General features: G+C 40.3%; 1 long non-coding RNA gene across 1 annotated transcript in view; it reads left to right on the top strand.

Moving 5' to 3' along the window:
* Positions 1 to 26,105, top strand: part of LOC130867712 (uncharacterized) — a 145,931-nt gene that overhangs the window by 44,262 nt on the left and 75,564 nt on the right. The gene's annotated exons all lie outside the window — the stretch shown is intronic.

Below are 26,105 nucleotides of genomic sequence, written 5' to 3'. Positions count from 1 at the left end.
TCGAAGCTGTGTTGCTGGAATAGTGACCGGCAAATGGAAATCGCTTCCTTTATCTCCGTGTTTTTGTGCGGTACTTTAATATAAAGTCAAAACCTGAATCGAGTCATTGCTTTCTGAGGGAATCGTGTCTTTTTTCTAGTTTCTCTTTCAGGATAGAAAGGATATTTCAGACGCGATGTGCATGTGGACACTTTTGAATAGCACTCCTATCTCTCAGGTTCTGTAGGATGAATACAAGTATTTTTAGTGGGAGTTGCTTTTGTATTTGGCCAAGTCCATGACTATTATATATTACTAGTGTTGCAGACATTAAAGATGAGGTTGTTCGTTTAGTTGTCAGGTGTACAATGAAGGATGAAAATCATTTTCCTCACCAGTGTCCAAACTCCTATTCTTGCAAAAGACTTTACATTTCATTTTGTTACTTTGCACTTTTTCTTTATTACAGAAAGATTTTGTCTTTAAGGCCTACTTTGAACTTCATGCAGTAATAATGTTGGGAGATTACATTGTTCAATGCCTCGGGGAAAGTACTAAAATAGATTTTCCTTGAATATTTCAAATGTATTTTTTTTTTTTTGGTTTTTCGAGACAGGGTTTCTCTGTGGTTTTGGAGCCTGTCCTGGAACTAGCTCTTGTAGACCAGGCTGGTCTCGAACTCACAGAGATCCTCCTGCCTCTGCTTCCCAAGTGCTGGGATTAAAGGCGTGTGCCACCACCGCCCGGCTTCAAATGTATTTTTTAATCTGCTTACTAGTGTACAGGTTTGCAGTGTTTTATTTTATTTTATTTTTTTGCAGTCTACAATGTTGAGATTTATTGGTGCTGAAAACCAAGTTAAACAATTTAAAAAAAACATCAAGCTATTTGCAGTAACACTGAAGAGAACTGTGTTGGGAAATTGGAACATTTTCCCTATAAAGAACATGTTAGTTGAACCACTATGTTAATGGAGGTGGCATTGGGGAGAGAGAGGAGGCTCACACGGTAGTGTTGGAACAGGTGATCATACAATTGATAAGGAAATGTGCCAGGAGATATTCAGTCTTTAGGGACGTGATTTTCAGAATCCATCCAAGGTAGGAAAATGCTTAGATCTGTTACCTTAAGCAATGGAGTTTTTTTTCTTCTGGAAAAACTTTATTTCTGTGCCCAGTATTCTCTGCTTTTGTCAATGTCTTATATTTATGAAGGGTTATCATTTACACATTTTGTATTTAACCATCTGCTTCTATGACTTTAAGTCAGTTCTCCAACTCCTCATGATAAGGAGACCAATGTTGCAAATGACTGTGAAAGGCCATTTCTAACTGTTTGCTAGAATGCAGTGGCCCCTTGAAGATGACTTTTTTTTAAACGGATGGAGGGGATGTTTTTAATTCTTTTGTGAAAGAAATCAATTGTAATCTGCCTTAGTTGATTTTTTAAAAAATTTTTTTCCTGACTGGCTTCCCTCTCACACTCTTACCAACAGTGTGCAGGACATGGAAGCCACGCTTGCAGAGCACTTAGGGTCTTAAGACGGTTCTTATTGTTGCTCTACAAAGTATTCTCTCTCAACCTTTGTAACAGACAGAGAGCTCACATTTGAGGGTGTCTGCTTTTCCCCTTCAGTACAGTTCACTATGTTTATGATCAATAACAGTGTTGTAATTGAGTTACCTAGTAAATGGTTTTTCAGAAACCTGTTTTTAAATGTACATTACTGTATCATGCTTCACTTGGCAAGGTCTGAGGAAAGAATATTTCCCAGTCACACTTTAAGCAAATAAAAACAGCTGTGACCTCAAAGAAAAACAGAAAACTTACCTTGATACTTAGATCCATTGTCAAAAGTAAGATCATTTGTTTCAGTGACCAAAGCTAAATAAGCTGTTTCCAGCAGTGCCTGTAAAGCACTGTTGAGAAAAAACAGAATTTATATTAAGAATTCCAGGAGGCCAAGCTGTTTCTGGCTCGTGGATACATCATGGAAAAACATTGTTCCTCTTTTCAGACCAAGCTTTCTAGTTACTCAGGAAGATTAATAAGACATGGAACCTTTGCTGTATTACTTCAATCATTTTTCTGTTTCGACTCTGTACTATGTTTCTATGTTCTCTCTGCATATTTGAAGGAACAAGTAGGCTGAGAGAATTCCTGAGGTAAAACCATTACAGCTGCTGCCTCCTTTCCACCCTGACATTTCTCTTTCCAGGGAGGTGTCCTCATGAATGGTCCCCTGAGAATTCTTGAAGCTAGCTTGCTTCCACACCTTGTGTTAACATAAACTATGCATGTACCAGAAAATTCATTTCTTCAAACTTTATATCTTCATGTCTGTTCCTTATATCACCTTTGTCTGCTTCAGTAACGTGGACATTTATATATTAATCTGTTTAATCCAAAATTCATACCTCCAAAAAACAGAATGAACAAGAGTCTCACATCTCAGTCCTGATCAGGCCTGATCTTGCTTACTTTCCGGGATCAGGCATGTTCAGAGTGATATGGCCATGGGTTAAGTGAGAAAATTTCTAAATAGCTATACACTTGTCATTCCAAGACAACTATATACTAAGATTTTCATCGGTTCAAAAGGCCTGTTATGTTTCTTTCTCCTACGGCTGCAAGCTCATTGATGCGATCTCCGATCCATAATACTGTAGTATTCGAGATGTTCAAACAAGTCCATTTTAGCTGCTGTTGCTATGTATTTCGGTTCATAGCCTCTAGTGTTGAATCAGAAGCTGGCCTCAAATTTGCAGTGGTTTTCCAAACTCAGTCTCTCACAAGCTGGATTTAAAGTTGTGGGCCATCCCCTCAACCTCCCTGCTCTGGTTCATAAGGCTTAGCTCTGATTTTCAACTTTAATTTCCTGTTTGATTCACCACTGTCCTCTTTATACTCTCTCTGTGCTCTTTGTATTACACACTTGGTAGCCTTTATCATTGCGGCCTTGAAATCAAAGGACAAAAGAGCAAAACCAGTGGGGTACTTTTCACTTCTTATCAAATTTGCAGCGGAGCTGGCTACAGAGGGACACAGTGGAGAATAATACCTCAAAATGTGGCCAGTCCCTTGTATTTCCCTGTTGCCTATTACTCTGATGGCTGTGATTCTTTGTGTTAGACTCGGTGCCTTTTCTGTATGCTAGGTGAGGTAGGAGTGGAAAACCAAAGCTCCCTATCTCCACCAAGACTCTGGTTTCTATATCTTTTAGGGATAAGAATCTCAAGGAGCAGGCTGGAGAGATGGCTTATTGGTTAAGAGCACTGGCTGCGTTCCAAAAGGTCCTGAGTTTAATTCCCAGCAACCACATGGTGGCTCACAACCATCTGTAATGAGATCTGTGCTTTCTTCTGGCCTTTAGGCATGCAGGCAGGCAGAACACTGTATGCACAGTAAATAATTCCTTTTTTTAAAAAAAGAAAAAACCTCAAGAAGCATTTGCTTCTGCTTTAAGTGACAATCCCATCGCTCCCTCCTTTCTAGAGTTCTCCACCCCCAGAGGGTAAATGGCCATTCTGCAGCACAGAACTAGTGGCTGAGCATGTGTCTAATCACTGCAGTGCTCCAACAGGGTGGCTGAGCTGCACGCATAACTCCTATCCTATTCTAGGGCCTCTTTTCCAGTGATGCACTGAAGTAAACTCACCACAACTCATGGAAGCCACTTGAGAACATGTCAGAAAATACATTAGCGTAATGTCACATAGGTGGTTTGAAACTGGCCACAGTGGACATGCTTTTACAACAGAGGTACTTCAATTGAGTTTCTAGACAATTGCCAGGGCATCAAGGCCTTCCTTTGGCAAAGAGAAGGGAGGTGGGGATAGAGATCTTCTATCTTCCCCATCATTACAATTCTCAATGGGCATCCTCTATTCTATTTTAATCCAACTTTGGTGTGTGGTTGGAGTGGAGGTGAAGGTAAGATCAGTTCAGTTGAAATCGAAAGTCAAGTAGCTCTTGGGGAGGTATCCAACTCCAGTAACCAGAGCCCTTAGACTGTTTACTATGCCTACCTACTATTTGACTGTGGCAATATACCATGGGCTTTATAATTAATGTTTCATTTTGGACATATAGAGTGCTTTAAACTTTTCCCATGTTTAACAGTGATATAAAGAACATAATTATATATACATGTTTGTGTTTGGTGAAGTAACTCCGCAATGAATGTTGTGAATGAGAATGATGAATATTATTGACTAGCTGATGACTAGGGTGATTCAGTACACCCTTTGACAGCCATCTTGCCTATCAGCTTTAATGCTAGTAGGTAGACATGTATCCCTAGGACAAACAATTGGTAGATTCCCATCAGGGGAATCTGATTGGCTTAGGAAAAAAGACATATAGGTACTAAATTTTAGGGTCTTCCAAAGAAATGGCTAAGCAAGACCCACCAGTCAAAAACTGCCACACACACACACACACACACACACACACACACACACACACACAGAGTTTTCACTTTGAAATACAAGTAAATTATTAAGAATAGGGATGCATTGGACAAAAGCCTTTAGCAAAAGAGATAAACACAGAAACAAGGAACTTGGAAGAGACAGAAATTAGACATGAATAACTTAGAGATCAATGTTCTTAGTGAGACATATAGATGTACTATTTCCATGAAGTATATGTTGATCCTCGGTACAAAAATGATCATTCTAAAAACAAGAACTTGTTCTGCAAAATTCAAAATACAAGAGAAGAATGATTTGTTTGTTTGTTTGTTTGTTTTGCTTTATTTCGATTCAGTAGAGGATACATTTACAACAAGTTCTCAGAATACAGTACAAAAGGGGAGAGAGGGGATCAAAATATGAGAATTAGAGAGCCAAAATGATCTGTGAGTTTCCAAAACTAGGACATGATAAAACACAGGGGATAAATCAAAGAGATAAAAAAGATTTTTCTCACAAAGGAAATGCTTCCACTTGGAGTCCACTCAATACCCAGTGCATTGACTGTGTGGCATGTGGAGGCACATTATCACAAATTTTTTTTTTTAATGTTTCCCCCAGCCAGAAGTTTTTATTCTCAGGGAGGGTCACAGAGAAAAAGTGGGTCACTGTTCTGAAGTCAAGTACAGACATATCTCCTTTCTTCCCCACCCCCCTTTCTTCTCTCTTCTTACCTCCCCAACCCTTCCTTCTCCTTCCTTTCTTTTCTTTCTCTCTCTTTCTTTCTTTTCTTTTTTCTTTCTTTCTTTTTATTTATTCTTTTTTGATTAAAATTTCCAACTGCTCCCCGTTTCCCATTTCCCTCCCCCTCCTCCCACATATTGCCCTCTCCTCCCGCTCCCCTCCCCCTATCCCCACTCCACTTCTCCTCCCCCTAGTCCACTCCCCCTCCTTCTCGATACTGAAGAGCAGTCCAAATTCCCTGCTCTACAGGAAGACCAAGGTCCTCCCACTTCTATCTAGGTCCAGGAAGGTGAGCATCCAAACAGGCTACGCTCCCACAAAGCCAGTTCATGTATTAGGATCGAAACCTAGTGCCATTGTCCTTGGCTTCTCATCAGCCTTCATTGTCCGCCTTGTTCAGAGAGTCCAGTTTCAACCCATGCTTATTCAGTCCCAGTCCAGCTGGCCTTGGAGAGCTCCCAATAGATCAGTTCCACTGTCACAGTGGGTGGGTGCACGCCTCGTGGTCCTGATTTCCTTGCTCATGTTCTCCCTCCTTCTGCTCCTCATTTGGACCTTAAGAGCTCAGACGGTTGATCCAAATTGGGTCTCTGTCTCTCTCTCGATCCATCGCCAGATGAAAGTTCCTGTGCCATTCTCCTTGGCCTCTCGTCAGCTCTCATTGTCCACCACATTAAGAGAGTCCGGTTTTATCCCATGTTTTTTTCAGTAGCAGTCCAGCTGGCCTTGGTGAGCTCCCAATAGATCGGCCCCCCTGTCTCAGTGGTTGGGTGCACCCCTCATGGTCGTGACTTCCTTGTTCATGTTCTCTCTCCTTCTGCTCCTCATTATAACCTTGGGAGCTCAGTCCGGTGCTCCAGTGTGGGTCTCTGTCTCTATCTCCATCCATCGCTAGATGAAGGTTCTATGGCGATATGCAAGATATTCATCAGTATGATTATAGGATAGGTTCATTTCAGGTTCCCTATCCTCAGGTGCCCCAATGAACTAACTGGGGACATTGCCCTGGGCATCTGGTAGCCATTCCAGGTTCAAGTCTCTTGCCAACCCTTAGGTGGCTCCCTTTACTAAGGTATGAGTTTCCCTGCTCCCCAATCCAACCTTCCTTTAACCCCAATCACCCCGATTCCCTCAGTTACCCTCATCCTCTCCTTCACACTTTTCTCTCCCCATCACCCCTCATCCCCATCCCACCCCACCCCCCAATATTCCAATTTTTTGCCCATCAATCTTGTCTATTTCCCATAGCTGGGAGGATATCTATATGTTTTTCCTTGGGTTTACCCTCTTGTTTAGCTTCTTTAGGATCACAAATTATAGACTCAGTGGCCCCTATCCATGGCTAGAAACCAATTATGAGTGAGTACATCCCATGATCTTCTTTTTGGGTCTGGGTTACCTCACTCAGGATCGTATTTTCTATTTCCATCCATTTGCATGCAAAATTCGAGAAGTCATTGTTTTTTACCGCAGAGTAGTACTCTAATGTATATATATTCCACACTTTCTTCATCCATTCTTCTATTGAAGGGCATCTAGGTTGCTTCCAGGTTCTGGCTATTACAAATAATGCTGCTATGAACATAGTTGGACAAATGCTTTTGTCATATGATAGGGCATCTCTTGGGTATATTCCCAAGAGTGCTATTGCTGGGTCCAGGGGTAGGTTAATCCCAATTTTTCTGAGAGGCTGGATTCATGGATTTCGAACATTAGTGATTAGCTCCAAGTTACCAATGATACATCAGTGTCACAATAAGAAAAGAAAGCATTCCTCCTTGTGCTCATTTCACCAAGAGCAAGTTCAGATTTGAATTCCCTACTTCCTCTGTCTTCTGTCCTCTGTCTATTCAGATTTGAATTCCCTTCTTTTTGCATCTTCTGTCCTCTGTCTATTTAGATTTATCCCCGACTTCCTGTGTCTTCTGTCCTCTGCTGACCTGGACTTGTGAATCCGTCTGTCCCCGTGTTTAGGTGTGACTGTATCTTCTGTCTGTCATGTATGTTTGTCTGCCTGTGACTGTGTATGTCTGTTCCTCACAGATGGCTTTGTTCTGTATTTACTGAACAGCACAAAGAACATCACATAGGTTAGGAATGGGAAACTTTACAGAAATCTTTAACAGAGTTTTTTTTTTTTTTTTTTTTTTTTTTTTTAACAAGGTATTAAGCTACTGGCTCCAACTGATTCCAACTGACCCACTGAACAAGCAGTACTTAAAACAGCATTGTTTATCAGCCAATATCCTTAAATGGTTGCTTTTGATCTCTGATAGATTGTAGAAGCCTGTTCTCAACCTCTGCAATTGCCTCTTTCAGCAAATGCTTTACAAATGCATTGTTCTGGGGCAGAGGCATGGAAAAGAACATAGTTTAAGACTAGGTCTGCCTCAGCTTAGGTTGTAAAAGTTGATTACATGGGAAATCCAAGGCAAGTAATGTCAGTTGCAACATAGTTCTCTTAAAGGCAGGCCGAGCAAACAGTCTGAGTACACAGTAGGCTAGCATTCTTAAGTGTTCAGTGACCTCAAGGTGTATTATTAATTCTGCTCATGGGGTCCAGCAGAAGTTCCACTCTCAGAATGTGTGCGGCAGTTTCAAAATATTGCATCGCCACAGCTGGATAAAAGAGAACTCCCAGGAAGTGGGTGAAAGGGAATGTCAGGAAAACAGCTATGTTGTGGAGTAGAGACAGTGACTAGAGAGGTCTGAGAAGATGACTTCGGGGGTTGGGAAGGATGAAACCTTCAAATTACCTAGGCCATGGTCCATATTGGGAAGCGCTTTAGAGTCTGTTTTAGTTAGGGTTACTATGGCATTGATGAAACACCATGACAAAAGCAACTTGAGGAAGAAAGGGTTCATTTCACTTACATTTCCATATCTTAGTTCATCATCGAGAGCAGGTTAGACAAGAATTCAAGCAGGGCAGGAACCTGGAGGCAGAAACTGGAGCAGAAGCCCTAGTTTCTCACGAGTTGCTCAGTCTTTTTGCCTACAGAAACTAAGACCACTCGCCCAGGGTGGCACCACCCATAATAGGCTGGGCCCTCCTATATCATTTACTAATTAGGAAAAAACCCTACAGGATTGCCCCCAGCCTGATCTTTGAGGATTTTTTTAAATTGAGGCTTTGTCTTCTCATATGACTCTAGCTTGTGTCTAGTTGACATAAAACTAGCCAGCACAGGCTCTTTTTAGCTAGACTACTAATGATAGGCAGATGCACACACACACACACACACACACACACACACACACAGCACTAAACTAGTGAAAAAGGAAGTAATCTTAACTCTCTGAAAAAAGATATATACAATATAGGAAAGTGTAATAATCATCGTATTTCCTACAACAAACAAATAGGAAATACCTGAAATTAAAATATCAGTAAACAGGGGCTGGAGAGATTACTCATGAAAGGCACATACCTCTAGCAAGAGGTTGTGGTTTGATCCTGAGCATCCATGTCAGATGGCTTTGCAACTGTCTGTAACTCCAACTGCAGGGAATCAAGCAGCCTCTTCTGGCCTCCATAGGCAACTACATTCATGCACACATATCTACTCCCCAAACAGACACGCATGCACTCATAAGATTAAAAATAATAAAAATGAAATTTCGAAGTTTAACAAAAATATTTAATAAGAATTTTTTCATTCTCTCTTCACACATTTTATTATTTTTCTAACTTGATTCATTTAAAAAAAACAAATTATCTTTATTTTACATGTCAATACCAGTTCCCTCTCCCTCTCTTCCTCCAATTCCCTCCACCTTCCCCCCACCCTACCCTCATCCATACCTCAGAGAGGGTAAAGCACATTGCTTTGAGAAAGGACCAAGGCACTCCCTACCTAGGCTGAGCAAGATATCCACCGAAAGAGAATGGGTTTCGAAGATCCAGTACAAGCAATAGGGATAAATCCTGGTGCCACTGCCAGTGACCCCCCTCCCAGTCGGCCCCAGATGTACAAAATTCAGAGAAACTAGTTTGGACTTATGCTGGGCAGAGGCAGGTAGATCTCTGTGAGTTTGAGGCAGCCTGGTCTACAAAGTTAGTTCCAGGTCAGCAAGGGCTTAAAAAACAGTCTTGAAAAACCAAAAATAAGTAAATCAATAAAGTACCATCAGGCAAGATAAACTCTCCTTTGGTAGTTTAGGGTTAAATGCAAAAAATAAAACAATCAAAAATATGTATGATTGTGTCTTAAAAGACGTAAAAATTGAGGGAAGGGGGTTGGTGACAGTTGCTTTTTCCAGTATAGAACTCCTGGGTACTATGGGTTATTACAATCACTTTTAATCTTCAGTCACAAACATAACTGGGAGCTTTATTGTCAATTCTTTTATTCTTGTAAGCCTTTGCCATTAGTAGTCAAGAAAGACCTCTGTCCCTGCCTTTGTCCCTCTGATATTTCATTCCAGCATTGAAACAGGCCACAAGGTATGGGTTTGTTTTTTGTTTGTCTGTCTGTTTTGGTGTCTCACACTGGATGGAGTCTTCTGCTTTGGTAAGGTGTCAATACTTCTGTTTCTAGTAGTAGAGACTGAATCTCCCTGATGGCTGAGGCACTGTATTTCTGAACTCTTTGACAGAATCTAAATGACGGTGTGACAGCTATTCTTGGTTTAAAACTTGTTTACATCTGGAATGAACTAAAAACCCAAGGAGCTGCACACACCTGCGAGGGATGTTTCTAAATCAGATTATTTGCAGTGGGAAGACAAACCCTAAATCTGGGCCTCACCTATATATAAGGGTCGTGGGGGAAGAAAGCTTTTGCCCTTTGCTTGTTGGCCTTCACACTCACAAGCAAGTCTATCTATCCAGCTGCTGAGGCTTTCCTTCACTGATATTGGAGCCTACTTCTTCTGTATGTCGATGTATATTAAAGACCAGCTGAGACATTTATCCTCGTGGGCTGAACTATTAGATTCTTGGAACTTCTGTCAGAAAACAGCACTTGTTGGACTAGCTAAACCATAGCCTGTAAGTCACTGCTATATACATTCTCTCAGTTTTCCTCTAGAGAACCCTGACTAATATAGACATTTTAAGTCCCCCTCCCATACACGTTTACACTTCTGGAAAGAGACACTCTCCCAATACATACTATCACCAAACACACAGCCTGTTAAGTCCTGTTTTATTTGTTTCTTTGAATTTTTTGTCCCATTTAATTGCAAGCTGTAATTACAAACAAGAATCGTGCATAGGACCAGTCTGATTTTAATCCAAAGCCCAGTCATGCACAGTCCAGGCCATCTTTCTGATTCTTCACTTTGTTTTCTTTTGTTTGCTTTGTTGTTGTTGTTTTTTCAAGACAGGGTTTCTTGGCTGTCCTAGAACTCACTCTATAGACCAGGCTGGCCTCAAACGCACAGCCACCTGCCTGCTTCTCTCCCAAGTGCTGGGACTAAAGGCAGTAGAAAATTTGTAGGATGAGGAAACTTTTAATGTGATGTGGTATCCCATTAAAATCCAGACTCTATTCAAACAATGCTTATTTGTGGTGTCTCTTCTCTCGCTTACAGTCTCCTTTGCCACACTACCTAACCTCTATGACTGAGTATTTTTATTGGTTAAATGGTAAAATAAAAATAGTGGGGACCTTCTAAAAATATTGTCTGAGAGATAAATGAGACGTGGAATTTGTCACATTGCACAGTGTCTGGTGGGTGCACAGTAAATGTAGGATAGCAATGACTCATTGTCCTTATTCCTCTTATTTCTCTATGAAGTAAAGCAGTTCCTTCCTACCTGAGATACTGGTATCAGGATATTCCCAATCAAATTCAAACTCTCTTTGTTATAATCCAAACCAGAAAATACAAAATACAAATAGGAAGCCAAGCATTAGTAAAAATTAGTATTTTTATCACACTTACAAAAGGATAGCTTCTTTTTTAAATTCCTTAAGTTTATCTGTGTGTATATGTATATAATATATGTGTACATACAAACATGTGTATACATTTATATCTATGTATTGTATGAATTAATAATATATTTGTGAGTATATATATTGATATGGTAATATACATATGTGCACATGTTAATATGTATAATTAAACACATATATACATACGTTGGTATATATACATGTATTAACATTGTACATGATGCTATCTCTATCTTCGTGGACAAGATTCATAGCAATCATGCAACAGATTGAATATGCTTGCAGTTTCTCCATGTATATCTGGTGCTTGCTGGTGGCAAAACATATTAATTCTGCTCACATTTCTTATTGAGGTTTTGAAAAGTATAACGAAGTATGCATGTTCTAAATCTGAAGCGAGACAGATCATTAAACTGCGGTTTCGTGTTTCTTTTAGCTCTTCTTGTCCTTATAACTCTGGTCAGATGGCACATGCTTGCTTGGGCACACACACACACACAACGCAGGGGGTGTTAAAGTCCCGAGAGAAAATAGTGACTATATTAGATTGATTGTCTAGATAACAGCACAGGAGTCTCTCCTTTTAGCAAGTCAACAATGCACCAGAGCTTATTATCTTACAGAAGGCAAAGCCAGATCAATTAGGAACCAAGCAAAGCTAAAAACACTTGAGCTGCGGACAGGAATTGGTGCTTCAGCAGTGACTTTGATCCAGAAAATATTTTCTAGTGTGAATTTCTGGGGAAAGTCCTTCAAAGCTGTATTAATTAGGCAGCAAATTCTGTTCATGTTTTCTTTTAAAGCGAAGACACTTCGAGTGACTCTAAATGCTTGCTCCAGTAAGATTTTATAAAGAACAAGGCAAATACATTTTAATTGAAAGACAATCACAAATCTCATTTGTATCAGTAGGCATCATTTGGTCTGGGGAAATGGAAAGAACATTTCTGATCCTGGAGGCTTAAGTAATTCTTGGTATAAACCTTCTATTAAATATTTAATCAGAAAGAATAATCAAACTCTGGGTTTATATTGCTTCATGTATTTCTGTACTTCTTCCGTTTTCCATTTACCTTCTTAGTAACTGTTACTGTACTGAGGGTCACTCCATATCTCCATATCTTTCAGACCAATTCAGTCTTTTCTTAGGTTTGGGAGTTTGAGCTTGGACTCTCTGGAGAGTTTCCCTCCCCACAACCTTTTAACTAACATCATCATTAAATAGTGCATTCAAGAAAATGTGACTAAATAACACCAGTTTCTATGGTTTCAGAGCTTCTAGGAAGGCCCTCACCTTTCTTGGCTTGGCTCTGTGATATACTCCCAAGCATGCCCGATTTTGCTTTCTCTTTGTTGGACAATTCTGCCTACGCTATCTCTGCTACACCTGCCACATTCCCAAGACCTCGAATAACATGATCTTCTGCATATCTGACAAGTAAACACAATAGCATGTTGTCCCAGTAAATAGTGCCCTGCACCCATCAAGTGTTCAGCACAGAAGAAGTTGGATGCTTTTAGTGGGGCACAGCAAAGATAATATTTTGGCTGTAGAAGCTATCTGAGAAAGTCTTATCTTGTGAGCTTAGTAACTCTGTTACGATAATTTGGGTGATGGGTTTTGCTATTTTAAATTTCTACCTTCTGAAATGTTATTTCCCTCTGCCTACCATCAACGATATTTTTAAAAAATAATGCAAAAAGGAACAAATCATAAATCTCCCCAAATTCAACTGAGAAAATTTAAGGGGCTACAGGCAAAAAGACAAAAAAATATTTGATGGGAAATCTGGTCTTACTTTTAGAAGTTTTCTTTCTTCTTTTTCTTTTCTTTTTTTTTTTTTTTAAAAAAACTGCTTTCCTTAGGAAGCTATGGCATTCTGGCGATTAGAATGAGATGTCCACCATAGGCTCAGGCATTTGAATACTTTGGTCCCAGTTGATGGCACCGTTTTAGGAGACTTGGGATGTGTGGCCTTGCTACACTGGAATAAGGTTTTGAGGTTTCAAAGACTCTTGCCACTTCTGTCTAGACTGTTCTGTCCACTGCACACCTGTGGTTCAATGTATGAGCTGCCGGCTGCTGCTGTTGCCACCATGTCTTTACTCCACCCTTGCTAGTGGAGTCTGCGCTTTTGCTTCCTGGCTACCTAGACCTGAATAATCACACAGAAACTATATTAATTAGTATACTGTTTGACCAATAGCCCAGGCATATTTCTAGCTAGCTCTTACATCTTAAACTAACCTGTAATTCTTATTTGTGTTTAGTCATGTGGCTTGGTACCTTATTCAGTGAGGCATTCTCATTTTGCTTCCTCTATGTCTGGGTGGTGACTGTGTCTAGCTTTTCCTTTTTCCAGAATTCTCTTGGCCTTGTTACCCACCAATATTTCCTACATGGCTGACAGCCAATCGGTGTTTTATTAAACCAGTACGAATGACAAATATTTATAGTGTACAAAAGCATTATCCTACAACAAATCATCTTTGGGAACATATTCCAAAAAATCCTGTTTTTTTTTTTCTCTAAGTGCTCTTAGTCATGGCATTTTAGCATAACAATAGAAAGTAACTAATATAGGTATCTTTTACTTAAGCCATAAAAGTGCTTTCCATGAACTCAAGTGAGCAGTGACATATAAATATGACTATGTTCCTACTGATTTAGGGACAATTGCAGTTATCACATTGGTTGAAGAATTGTAGGACCAAGTTTAACCCATTTCAGATAGAGAGGTCACCCATTTCAAGGAAAGTGCTGAGGTTAGCTCAGATGCCTGTGACTTCAGCACCATGCTAATAGCTGTCTATCATAAGAGCTATATCCTGGAATGATTTAAGAGACCTCAAAGAGAAGATCAGGGACTATGGCTGTAGCTCAGTCATTCAGCTATTGCCCAGCAGAGGAAAGGCTCCAGTCTTGATACCCAGCACCCAAAACTGAAAAATTGTCAGCCATGCCTATTAGAAATGTAGTCTCAAACAGATCTCATTGCTTTTCTCTTCTATGTGCACTGGTACCTCCTTCTTCTCCTTTTGCTCCTCTTCCTCTTTCTTCTTCCTCTTCCTCCTTCTCATTATTATTCTCTCCTACATTACATTTTCCATGAAGTATATGTTGATCCTCGATACAAATATGATCATTCTAGCTTTGTTTATGAGCTACCCAACCAGTACGGAGGTCTGATCTCAGCACCTGGAGAGCCATCACTGGGGTGAGTGAGTTTCTGACACTGCAGCAGCAGCCCAGGACCTGGAACTCAGATGTTCCTCATTTCCACCTATACTTCCTGGTCTTCCTGCAAGGGCTAAACTACGTGGATCCTGCCTCTCTCTTCCTATCCCACCCAGCTTGCATCCAGAAACCACCCTTCTGCCTCCCTCCCCTCTTCAAGCACATAACATCACCCAGCTCAGCATGTTTGGGCGCTGGGACCGAATCGTGAGGGCAAGCGGACGGGCAGTAGTTCCTTTGTCTCAATAGCTTGCCTGCAGCAAGCAAGGTAGGCCCTTTGTTTATAAGCTACCTAACCAGCACAGAGATCCGATCTAGGCACCAGGAGAGCCATCACTGGGGATTGCCATTACTGGGAAGGTACATCAGTGGGCAAGGAGACCTGATCCTGTAAAAGAAGATCCATAGGGGAGCATTCGTAGGGAGAGATGGGCAGGCGCCAATGCAAGAATTCACCCAACAATCTGAAAAACAACATGAAACCACCAGAACCCAGTGACCTTACAACAGGAGGACATAAACACCTTAATCAAGAAGAAGTAGAAAAAAATTGACTTTATGAAAGTGATAGAGGCCCTTAAACAGCATGTAAAAAATGCCCTTATAGAAATGGATGAGAAGTATAACAGAAAGTTTGAAGAATTGAGTAAATCAGTGAATGATACCCTAGGAAACCAAGGAAAAACAATCAAACAGATAATGGAAACTGTTCAAGACTTGAAAACTGAAATGGAAGAAAACACAAACAGAGGGCCGGCTGGACATGGAAAATCTAGGAAAGGAATAAAGACTACAGAAACAAGCATAACCAACGGAATATAAGAGATAGAAGAAAGAGTCTCAGATTCTGAAGATACCATAGAGAAAATAAACGCAATGATAAAAGAAAACAGCAAATTCAACAAACTTTCATCACAAAACATTCAGGAAATCTGGGACACAATAAAAAGACCAAACCTAAGAATAATAGGAGTAGAAGAAGGAGAAGAAGTGCAGCTCAATGGTCCAGAAAATATATTTAATAAAATTATAGAAGAAAACTTTCCCAACCTAAAGAAAGATATACCTATGAAGGTTCAAGAAGCATACAGAACATCGAATAGATCAAAAACAAAATGCCCTCGCCATATAATAATCAAAACACAAAGCATACAGAACAAAGAAAGAATATTAAGAGCTGCAAAGGAAATAGGCCAAGTTAGTTATAAAGGTAAACCTATCAGACTTACACCTGACTTCTCTATGGAAACCATGAAAGTCAGAAGGTCCTGGATAGATGTACTGCAGAAACTAAGAGACCATGGATGCAAACCCAGACTATTATACCCAGACAAGCTTTCATTCACTATAAATGGAGAAAACAAAATTTTCCAGGATAAAAACAAATTTAAATAATACGTAGCCACAAATCCAGCCTTACAGAAAGTAATAGAAGGAAAATCACAAACCAAGGAGTCCAACAATGCACACATTAACTCAGACATCTAGAGACCCTTCACCTGCACAACCCGAAGAAGGGAAACACACAAACTCTACTACCAAAAAAGTGACCAGAGTTAACAACCACTGGTCATTAATATCACTTAATGTCAATGGACTCAACTCACCCATAAAAAGGCACAAGCTAAGAGATTGGATACGAAAACAGGATCCAACATTCTGCTGTTTACAAGAAACACACCTCAACCTCAAAGACAGGCACCTACTCAAAGTAAAGGGCTGGGAAAAGGCTTATCAAGCAAATGGACCTAGGAAACAAGCAGGTGTGGCCATACTAATTTCTAACAAAGTTGACTTCAAACTTAAATCAATCAGAAGAGATGAAGAGGGACATTTTATACTCATAACATGAACAATTCATCAGGATGAAGTCTCGATCCTGAATATCTATGCCCCTAATATAAAAGCACCCACTTATGTAAAAGAAACATTGCTAAAACTCAAGGCAGTCATCAAACCACACACACTAATAGTAGGAGACTTCAACACTCTTCTCTCACCAATGGACAGGTCAATCAGACAGAAACCTAACAGAGAAATAAGAGAATTAATGGAGGTAATGAATCAGATGGACTTAACAGACATCTATAGAACATTCCACTCAAAGAGGAAAGAATATATCTTCTTCTCTGCAGCTCATGGAACCTTCTCGAAAATTGACCACATACTAGGTAACAACGCAAACTTCCTCAGTTACAAAAAGATATTAGTAACCACCTGTGTCTTATTGTATCACCATGGATTAAAGTTAGAATTCAACAACAATGCTACCCCAGAAAGCCTACAAACTTATGGAAACTGAATAGTCAACTACTGTACCACACGTGGATCAAGGAAGAAATAAAGAAATTAAAGTCTTCCTTGAATTCAATGAAAATAAAGAAACAATGAAGTCAACTCTGTGTCATCTGGTATAAATTCAGTAGTTTCTATATGAAATATAACTCTTTCTGCATATTGTGAATCTGTAACTATATTAAGAGGTCCTTTAAAATCCCTTAGCACCATAAGAATGGCATATAATTCTGCTTTCTGGACAGAATTATAAGGGCTTTGTTCTACCTTACTCAATTCATCTGACTTGTAACCTGCTTTCCCTGATTTATTTGCATCAGTATAGAATGTATGGGCTCCAGTTATTGGAACATTATGCACAATTCTAGGAAGAATCCAAGAAGTTCTCTTTATGAGGTTAAGTCTATCACTTTGGGGATAGTTGCTGTTAATTTCTCCCAAAAAATTAGCACAAGCTCTTTACATGGTTCATTGTCTTCCCATAACTTTTTTTATTTCCTCAGTAGTAAAAGGCAGTATAATTTCTGTTGGGTCTATACCTGCTAGTTGACGAAGTCTCAGCTTACATTTTATAATTATTTCAGAGACTTTTTCTACATAAGTTTTTAATTTCTTACTTAGGTTTATTAGATATAAATATCCACTCTAAAATAATATCTTCCCTCTGCATTAAAATCCCTGTAGGAGAAATTCTGGAAGGCAATATGACTAGGATGCAGCTAAGATTTGGGTTCACCCTATCCACATGTGCCTCCTGTAATTTTTCCTCAATCACTGTCAGTTCCTTTTCTGCTTCAGCTGTCAGTTTTCTTGGACTATTCAAATCTTTATCACCATCTAAGGTTTTGTTTAAATGAACTATTAGATCAGGTGTTATCCCAACAGCTGGTTGTAGACTAGAAATGTCTCCTAACAATCTTTGGAAGTCATTAAGAGTCTGTAACCGGTCTCTCCTAATTTGTGCCTTTTGCGTTTTAATTTTCTCTAACCCTATTCTGTAACCTAGGTAATTAATAGAATTTCCTCTTTGAATATTTTCAGGAGCAATTTGTAATCCACATTTAGGCAAGACTTTTTTTTTTTTACTTCTTCAAACATCCTTTCTAAAGTATCTTTATTTGAATCAGATAACAAAATGTCATCCACGTATTGATAAATTATAGACTTAGGAAATTGCTTATGTATTATTTCCAATGGCTTACTTACAAACTATTGGCACAAAGTAGGACTATTGAGTATCCCCTGTGGGAGAATAGTCCATTGCTATCTCTTAGTAGGCTGAGAATTATTATAAGTACGCATCATGAAGGCAAGTTTTAATCCATCCTTTTCTTGTAAAGGTACAGTGAAAAAACAATCTTTCAAATCAATAACTATAAGAGGCTTTTTTTTGTAATAGAGAAGGAAAAGGAATTCCAGATTGTAGTGGGCCCATACGTTGAATTACCTTGTTGGCAGCTCTTAAATCTGTCACCATTCTCCATTTACCAGATTTCTTTTTTATAATGAACACAGGAGAATTCCAAGGGCTGGTTGATTCTTCAATATGGTGAGCATCTAGTTGCTCTTGTACCAGCTGTTCCAATGCCTGTAATTTATCTTCAGCTATAGGCCACTGTTTGATCCATATTGGCTTCTCATTTAGCCATGTTAAAGGTAGGGCTGCTGATATCTCTAAAGGTTTGCTATTTGCTGTATGTTCTTGTAGAGCCTGAATGACTGGTGACCTTTTCCATAATACCTCATCATATCCTTCCCAGAATTATGAGTTCCTAGAACTACAGGAATGTTAATCTGAGTATTCCATTGCTGTAGCAGGCCACGGCCCCATAAATTTATTGCAATATTGGCTATATATGGCCTTAGTCTTCCTATTTGCCCTTCAGGCCCTATGCATTCAACCCATCTTGTGCATTGTTTTACCTGAGATAGGGTTCCAATTCCCAGGAACTGAACATCTACCTCTTGAAGAGGCCAATTCGGATGCCAAGATTCTGGAGTAATGATACTTACATCCACACCTGTGTCTAATAAGCCTTTAATAAAAATGCCATTTATACAGACTCTTAGCTTTGGTCTTTGATCGTTAGTAGAAATCTGCCAAAATACATGTTTACTCTGTTCTACTGGATTTTTTGACTCATCCTCCATGCATAAGTCATCATTTAGACCAGTATTACTTTTTATAGCAGAAATTGGAGCTTTTAATTTTCTTGGTGAGGCACATTCTCCACTGTGACTGGGAATGACTGGGCCACTGTTGGCTTGGGGCAAGAGGCCCCTCAAGGGGTTTCCCAAAGGAATCAGGTTGCCATGTCTGTCTCTTGTTGTCCTGCATTCGTTGGACCAATGTTGGCCTTTACCGCATCTCCTACATTTACCTGAAGGCTGAGGTCTCCTATTTTTGTCATTCCCAGAGGAGATATTATTCCTAGAAATCCTTTGCCTCCAATCCCTTTTCAGTTGTCCTAATTTACCACAATTAAAACACCTGGCAGTTTGCTGTCTACTCATTCCTTTGGAAATTGTTTCTCCTACCCAAGATTCATTATTATAGCTAAACATCTCAACATTCATGCTATGCTGAATCCATTCATCCATAGGTGCTGATCTAGACCTTAAAGGCCCAATTATCTTTTTGCAATCTCTATTTGCATTTTCAAAAGGTAGAGATTCAAGAAGTATTCATCTAGTTTCTGGGTATGTTACCCCTATGTCCAGAGCCTTAATTAATCTTTGCAAAGAGTCAATAAAGGGTTCCCTCTGTCCCTGCCTAATCCTGGTATATGATTCGACATTTTTCCCTGGATCTTGTATTCTATTCCAAGCATTTAAGGCTGCCTTGTGACATAATGACAATACTTCTTCACCATTAAGAGCTTTGACCTGTGGATCAGCATACACTCCTACACCAAGAATTTGATCCTGGGAAACCGCCACACCTTTTACTCTTCCTTGCTGTTCCATATGTTTGGATTCTTCTCTGAAATAAATTCCAAATATCAAGGAAGGTCGATCATCTGAAACTGCAGACACTAACTGAAAGAAAAATGGGGGGGGGTAGCTCTGACATTAGAAGCCCAAGTCCTTATCATTTCCTTAACAAATGCAGAGTGCAAGCCATAATTAATGACAGCTTGCTTACTTTCTTTTAGATCATTCATTCCTATTGGTGTCCATCTAGCTTCTTTGACACCCTTTGAGCCTTTAGAAGTTGGTGCTTTGTTAGGATAAATTACAGGGTATGTTGCTAAAACCCTGGGTAAGCCAGTTCTAATAGCTGGTGGTGGCATTATATCCTGTCCTTGTGCCTTCTTACTCTTCACCAGTTCCAATAATATCTTCAATCATTTCAAATTTTTTAGCATTGTCTCTCTTAAATCCTGAATCTCCTGACCTGCATGTGTTTCTAGTGATTTCACTGAGGTATCGATTTTTTGGTCCCCATTCTGCACCTGTGATTCCAAAGCTTTTGAATCCTGAATCTCTTGACCTGCATGAGTTTCTAGTAAAGATTGTATGGTTCTTAGGAGTGTCATGTTCTTCCTTAATGATAGCATATTGAAAAAAAAAACTGATACCTAGTAACCAGTAAATTAATGTATCCCCATAGTCATATAAACCTTGCATGATATAATCCATTGTATTAGTAAATTTGCGTTGGAAACACAAACTGCCATATTACCTATTATCCAGCAGATGGCGCTTTGCTGAGTCATGATTGGAACCACAGCAAAAGTGACAAACACGAGGTCCTGTTTCAGTGTCTGCCTTAGTATTTGTTAAAAACTGGGAAATGCGAGTTGCTCAACAAATAAATGTAATTAAATCAATTCCATACACAGAATCAGAAACCTATAATCCAGGGGTTGAGAAGAGCAACCTAGAAGCTGCATATGCCTCTACGTGACAGAGTCACCCTCAGGGTTTACAGCTTTCGGCAACCACTTGTGCTCTGGTTCGTGCCACTTAAGCAATGTGCTTGCAAGGGAGATTTAAAAAGGAATCAGAAAAGAGCAAACCAGGGGTGCAGAGGGCTTGTGGAGTGCAAATCCAGGAGGGCTCATGCCAAAACAATATGGCAGCAGACAGACAAGTGGGGAAAAGGAGGGGTCCTAAAACAAAATGTTCAGGCGCCAGATAAAGGCGTAAGTCACAAACAATCCCACACAAGTTTGGAATTATGATTAATAGAATGGTTATTTATTTAAGGGAGAAAAATTACAGATCAACATCCCAGAAAACAGCCCTCTGTGCAATCAGGAAGGGAGCATAGTCAAAGGACTTAGAGCAGGAAGCCAGAGAGAAAGCAGAGGAAAGTAACCACTTTTTTAAAGGGAGAGAGACCACGTCCCAATGAGCTGGTATCACAGCAGCTATTGCCTGAATTAGCAGAGGGAGCAGAAGAAGCCCCCATATATCTTGCCTTGCCCTTTCATATATTGACCTCTTCTTTAAAGAATAGTTATTATACCCCTCTCTCTTTCTATCTCCTCTCTCTCCTTCTGTCTCTCTTTCTTATATCTATGGGTGTAAGAGAGTGCTTTCATGTGTATTCCTAACATATAAATACAACATGATAAGTCTGCTTCATATTACTTTCTGGTATACGTTTTCTAGGCTGACTGCTTTGCCATGCAAAATGTTAAGTTCCCTTGGGAAGACAATTTCTCAGCATTCTTCAGGTGTCTGTAGTTCTTTTTGTGGGATTGAGGCCTCTTGAGTGTTCATTGTCCATCTTCGCATGTCTGTTGGTGACTTCCTTGTTTAGATCTCATTTAGGCGGTCAGAGTAGTGAGACTTTGCAGGTTTAGCTTCTGACACTACAGAGAGACAACAGTATGACAGCAAACTCCCTCTTCCTCTGGCTCTTAAAATCTTTCATCCCCTCATCCCTATTGTTCATTGTTATTCAGGTAAGGGTTTTTGTTGTTGTTGTTTTTGTCTGGGTTTTTTTTTCATGCATCCGTTAGACCTGGATCCACAAATCACAAATACACATTTTGATTAGTCGTAGTTTCCTGTAATAGTCTCAGTCTGTTGTAAATGGAAGTTTTCTCAATGAAGACTGAGGATTATATTTTTCTGCGGGTATAAGAACAAACATTTAGAAAGAAATTAGACATTAGTCTGGTTAAGTACTATAGTGGTTGTAGGTTTTTCTCTAAGATCCATGACTTTCGTAGCCTGCAGTTGGTAGCTAGTTAGGTTTCCAGTACCAGTCATGATTTCCCACTTGTGGAGTGAGCCTTAAGTCCAATTAGAGAGCTGTTGGTTACTGCCAGGTATTGGCACTTAAACTGTACCCTTAGGGTTCCCCTGCCATGATAGTTGGCATGGTTTATAGGTATCTTTCCTGGAGAAGACTGAAGTGTGTCCCTCTGTTCGAAGCTTGCATGACTCTATGAACGATTGCCTCTGCTCAGAGGTCTCTGGACCCAACACCTGATGTGCATGGTCTCTCAGCAATATGGACTTGCCTTTCAGCTATGAGTGGCAACTAGTGGCAGTAGCGAGAGCCTATGACATTTTGGGAGTCTCTTGGACAACCCTGAAAATGGACTTAGAAAGAGGGATTCTCCTGGTTGGTTTGGGTGTATTTGTTCAATTGCCTTTAGCTTGTAGCATACTACGTGTATTATATTCCTATGCTATGTGTACTGTGCCTGTACTACCTGTACTGAGGGAAGGTTCATGAGTTGCTCAAGGGGCCCGAAATGGAAATACACACACACACATGCACATAATCACACACAAGCTCACGTGCATCACACACACACACACATCCAACAGACACATCACACACACACAAACACACACACACACACACAACACAGAGACATGGGTTCTCCTTGATATAAAAATGCCCAGAATGGGGCGGGCCTACGCATGCGCCGGGCGGAGATAGTCCGGCTGGCCAATGCACGCGCCGGGCGGAGACAGACCGGCGGGCCTATGCATGCGCTGGGCGGTGACAGACTGGCGGGCCTACGCACGCGGCAGAGACAGACTGGCGCGCAGACACGGCGGAGACTGGCGGATGTGGGATACTCCAAGCATGAAACAGTGAGGCCCACACTGAGCAGATTGTCCCACTACAATTAAAACAAGTAGGTTTATTGGGGCCTAACCTGCAGATTGGGAGGCCTTTTATTGGCGAGATCCATTGGCCTGTCCCTGAAGACACTCCTGGGTGCGGAGAGTGTTCTTGGCCCACAGCGGGCCACTGGAAGCGGAGCGGGGGCATTCCCAGACCTCCTTGACCCCTCGGTTAGTCTGTGAGGGCTGGTCCCCTCTGCTGGTGCTGCACCTCCTCTGCTGCGACCTCTCTCTTCCTGGCCCATCCCAGCTTGCGCCCAGGGGGCCCCCTTCACTCTCCCTCCCTTGTGAGGGGCTGTGGGATCACCCAGTTTGGCCTGTATGGGCTCTGGGTCAGGAGCTCGGCACAGAGGGCAGCGGGAGTTTCTCTGTTTTGGTGGCTGGCCCACAGAGTGGTGGGTCTTTTGTTGGCGGGATCCCTGGCGAACGGGGAGCCTGGCCCTGTTCCTGGAGACCCTTCTGAGTGGTAAGAAGGATCTTGGCCCACGGTGGGAGACAGGAAACGGAGCGAGGGCATCTTGTAAGCGAGGCCCCTGGCCCAGCAGGGAAACCTGATCCTGCTTTAAAAGACCCATTAGATAGCATCGATAGTAGGAGATGGGCAGGCCCCAAGGCAGGAATTCACCTAACAATCTGAAAAGCAACATGAAAACACCAGAACCCAATGGTCTTACATCAGAAGGACTTGAACACCCTAACACAGAAGAAGTGGAAAAAATTGACTTTATAAAAGCAATAGAGTCCCTTAAACAACATGTAAAAAACGCTCTTATAGAAATGGATGAGAAGTATAACAAAAAGTTTGAAGAAATGAGTAAATTTGTGAATGATACCCTGGGAAACCAAGAAAAAACGATCAAACAAGTAATGGAAACAGTTCAAGAATTGAAAACTGAAATGGAAGCAAGGAAAACACAAACTGAGGACCAGCTGGATATGGAAAATCTAGGTCAACGAGCAGAGACTACAGAATCAAGCATAATCAATAGAATACAAGAGATAGAAGAAAGAATCTCAGATTCTGAGGACACCATAGAGAAAATAAATGCACTGATCAAAGAAAACAGCAAAGTCAACAAATTCTCATCACAAAACATTCAGGAATTATGGGACACAATAAAAAGACCAAACCTAAGAATAATAGAGATACAAGAAGGAAAAGAGTCACAACTCAAAGGCACAGAAAATATTTTTAACAAAATTATGGGAGAAAACTTTCCCAACCTAAAGAATGAAATTCCTTTGAATATTCAAGAAGCATACAGAACACCAAACAGACTGGACCAAAGAAAAACATCCCCTCGCCATATAATAATCAAAACACAAAATATACAGATTAAAGAAAGAATATTAAGAGCTGCAAAGGAAAAAGGGCAAGTAACTTATAAAGGTAAACTGATCAGACTTAAACCTGACTTCTCTATGGAAACCAAGAAAGCCAGAAGGTCTCGGATAGAGGTACTGCAGAAACTAAGAGACCACGGATGCAAACCCAAACTACTATACCCAGCCAAGCTATCATTCACTATCAATGGAGAAAACAAGACATTCCAGGATAAGAACAAATTTAAACAATACGTAGCCACAAATCCAGCCCTGAAGAAAGTAATAGAAGGAAAATCACAACCCAAGGAATCCAACATGGCTAACACTGCCTACAATGACTCAGGCATCTAGCGACCCTTCACTAGCACAACTCAAAGAAGGGAGTCACACAAACGCTACTACCAAAAACAATAAGAATAACTGGTCATTAATATCACTTAATATTAATGGGCTCAATTCACCCATAAAAAGGCACAGGCTAAGAGATTGGATACGAAAACAGGATCCAACATTCTGCTGTTTGCAAGAAACACATCTCAACCACAAAGACAGGCATCTACTTAGAGTAAAGGGTTGGGAAAAGGTTTTTCAAGCAAATGGTCCTAAAAAAAAGCAGGTGTGGCCATAATAATTACTAACAAAACGGACTTCAAACTAAAATCAATCAGAAGAGATCGAGATGGACACTTTATACTCATAACAGAAACAATTCATCAGGAAGAAGTCTCAATCCTGAATATCTATGCCCCTAATATAAAAGCACCCACGTATGTAAAAGAAATATCACTAGAACTTAAGGCAGACATTAAACCACACACACTAGTAGTAGGAGACTTCAACACACCTCTCTCACCAATGGACAGGTCAATCAGACAGAAACCTAATAGAGAATCAAGAGAATTGTTGGAGGCAATGAAGCAAATGGACTTAACAGACATCTATAGAACACTCCACCCAAATAGGAAAGAATATACCTTCTTCTCTGCAGCTCATGGAACCTTCTCGAAAATTGACCACATACTCGGAAACAAAGGAAACCTCCACAGATACAAAAAAGTATCAGTGTCCACCTGTGTCTTATCAGATCACCACAGATTAAAGTTAGAAGGCAACAACAATGCTACCCCCAGAAAGCCAACAAACTCATGGAAACTGAACAGTCAACTACTGAACCACACCTGGGTCAAGGAAGAAATTAAGAAAGAAATTAAAGTCTTCCTGGAATTTAATGAAAATAAAGAGACAACATACTCAAACCTATGGGACATGATGAAAGCAGTGCTAAGAGGAAAGTTCATAGCACTAAGTGCCCACTTAAAGAAAACAGAGAAAGCATACATTGGGGACTTAACAGCACACCTGAAAGCTCTAAAAAAAAAAAAAGAAGCAGACGTGCCCAGGAGGAGTAGAAGACTGGAAATAATCAAACTGAGGGCCGAAATCAAAAAATAGAAACACAGAAAACAGTCCAAAGAATCAATGAAACAAAAAGCTGGTTCTTGGAGAAAATCAACAAGATCGACAAACCCCTATCCAAACAAATTAAACGACAGAGAGAGAACACGCAAATAAATAAGATCAGAAATGAAAAGGGGGACATAACCACAGACACAGAGGAAATTCAGAGAATCATTAGATCTTACTACAAAAGCCTGTATGCTACAAAACTGGAAAATGCAAAAGAAATGGACAGTTTTTTAGATAAGTACCATATACCAAAGCTAAACCAAGAACAGGTGAACGATCTAAATAGACCGGTTAGTCGCGAAGATTTAGAAACGGTTATCAATAATCTCCCTTCCAAAAAAGCCCAGGACCAGATGGTTTCAATTCAGAATTCTACCATACCTTCCAAGAAGAGCTAATACCTATACTTCTTAATGTATTTCACAATATAGAAACAGAAGCGTCATTACCAAATTCCTTTTATGAAGCTACAATTACCCTGATACCAAAACCACACAAAGACCCAACCAAGAAAGAGAATTACAGGCCTATCTCACTCATGAACATTGATGCAAAAATCCTCAATAAAATACTGGCAAACCGAATCCAAGAACACATCAGAAAAATTATCCATTATGATCAAGTAGGCTTCATCCC

This window comes from Chionomys nivalis, chromosome X (genome assembly GCF_950005125.1).
Source record: "Chionomys nivalis chromosome X, mChiNiv1.1, whole genome shotgun sequence".
Classification (NCBI taxonomy): domain Eukaryota; kingdom Metazoa; phylum Chordata; class Mammalia; order Rodentia; family Cricetidae; genus Chionomys; species Chionomys nivalis.
The sequence above is the reverse complement of the archived record's forward strand: the minus strand, read 5'-3'. Positions and strand labels throughout refer to the sequence as shown.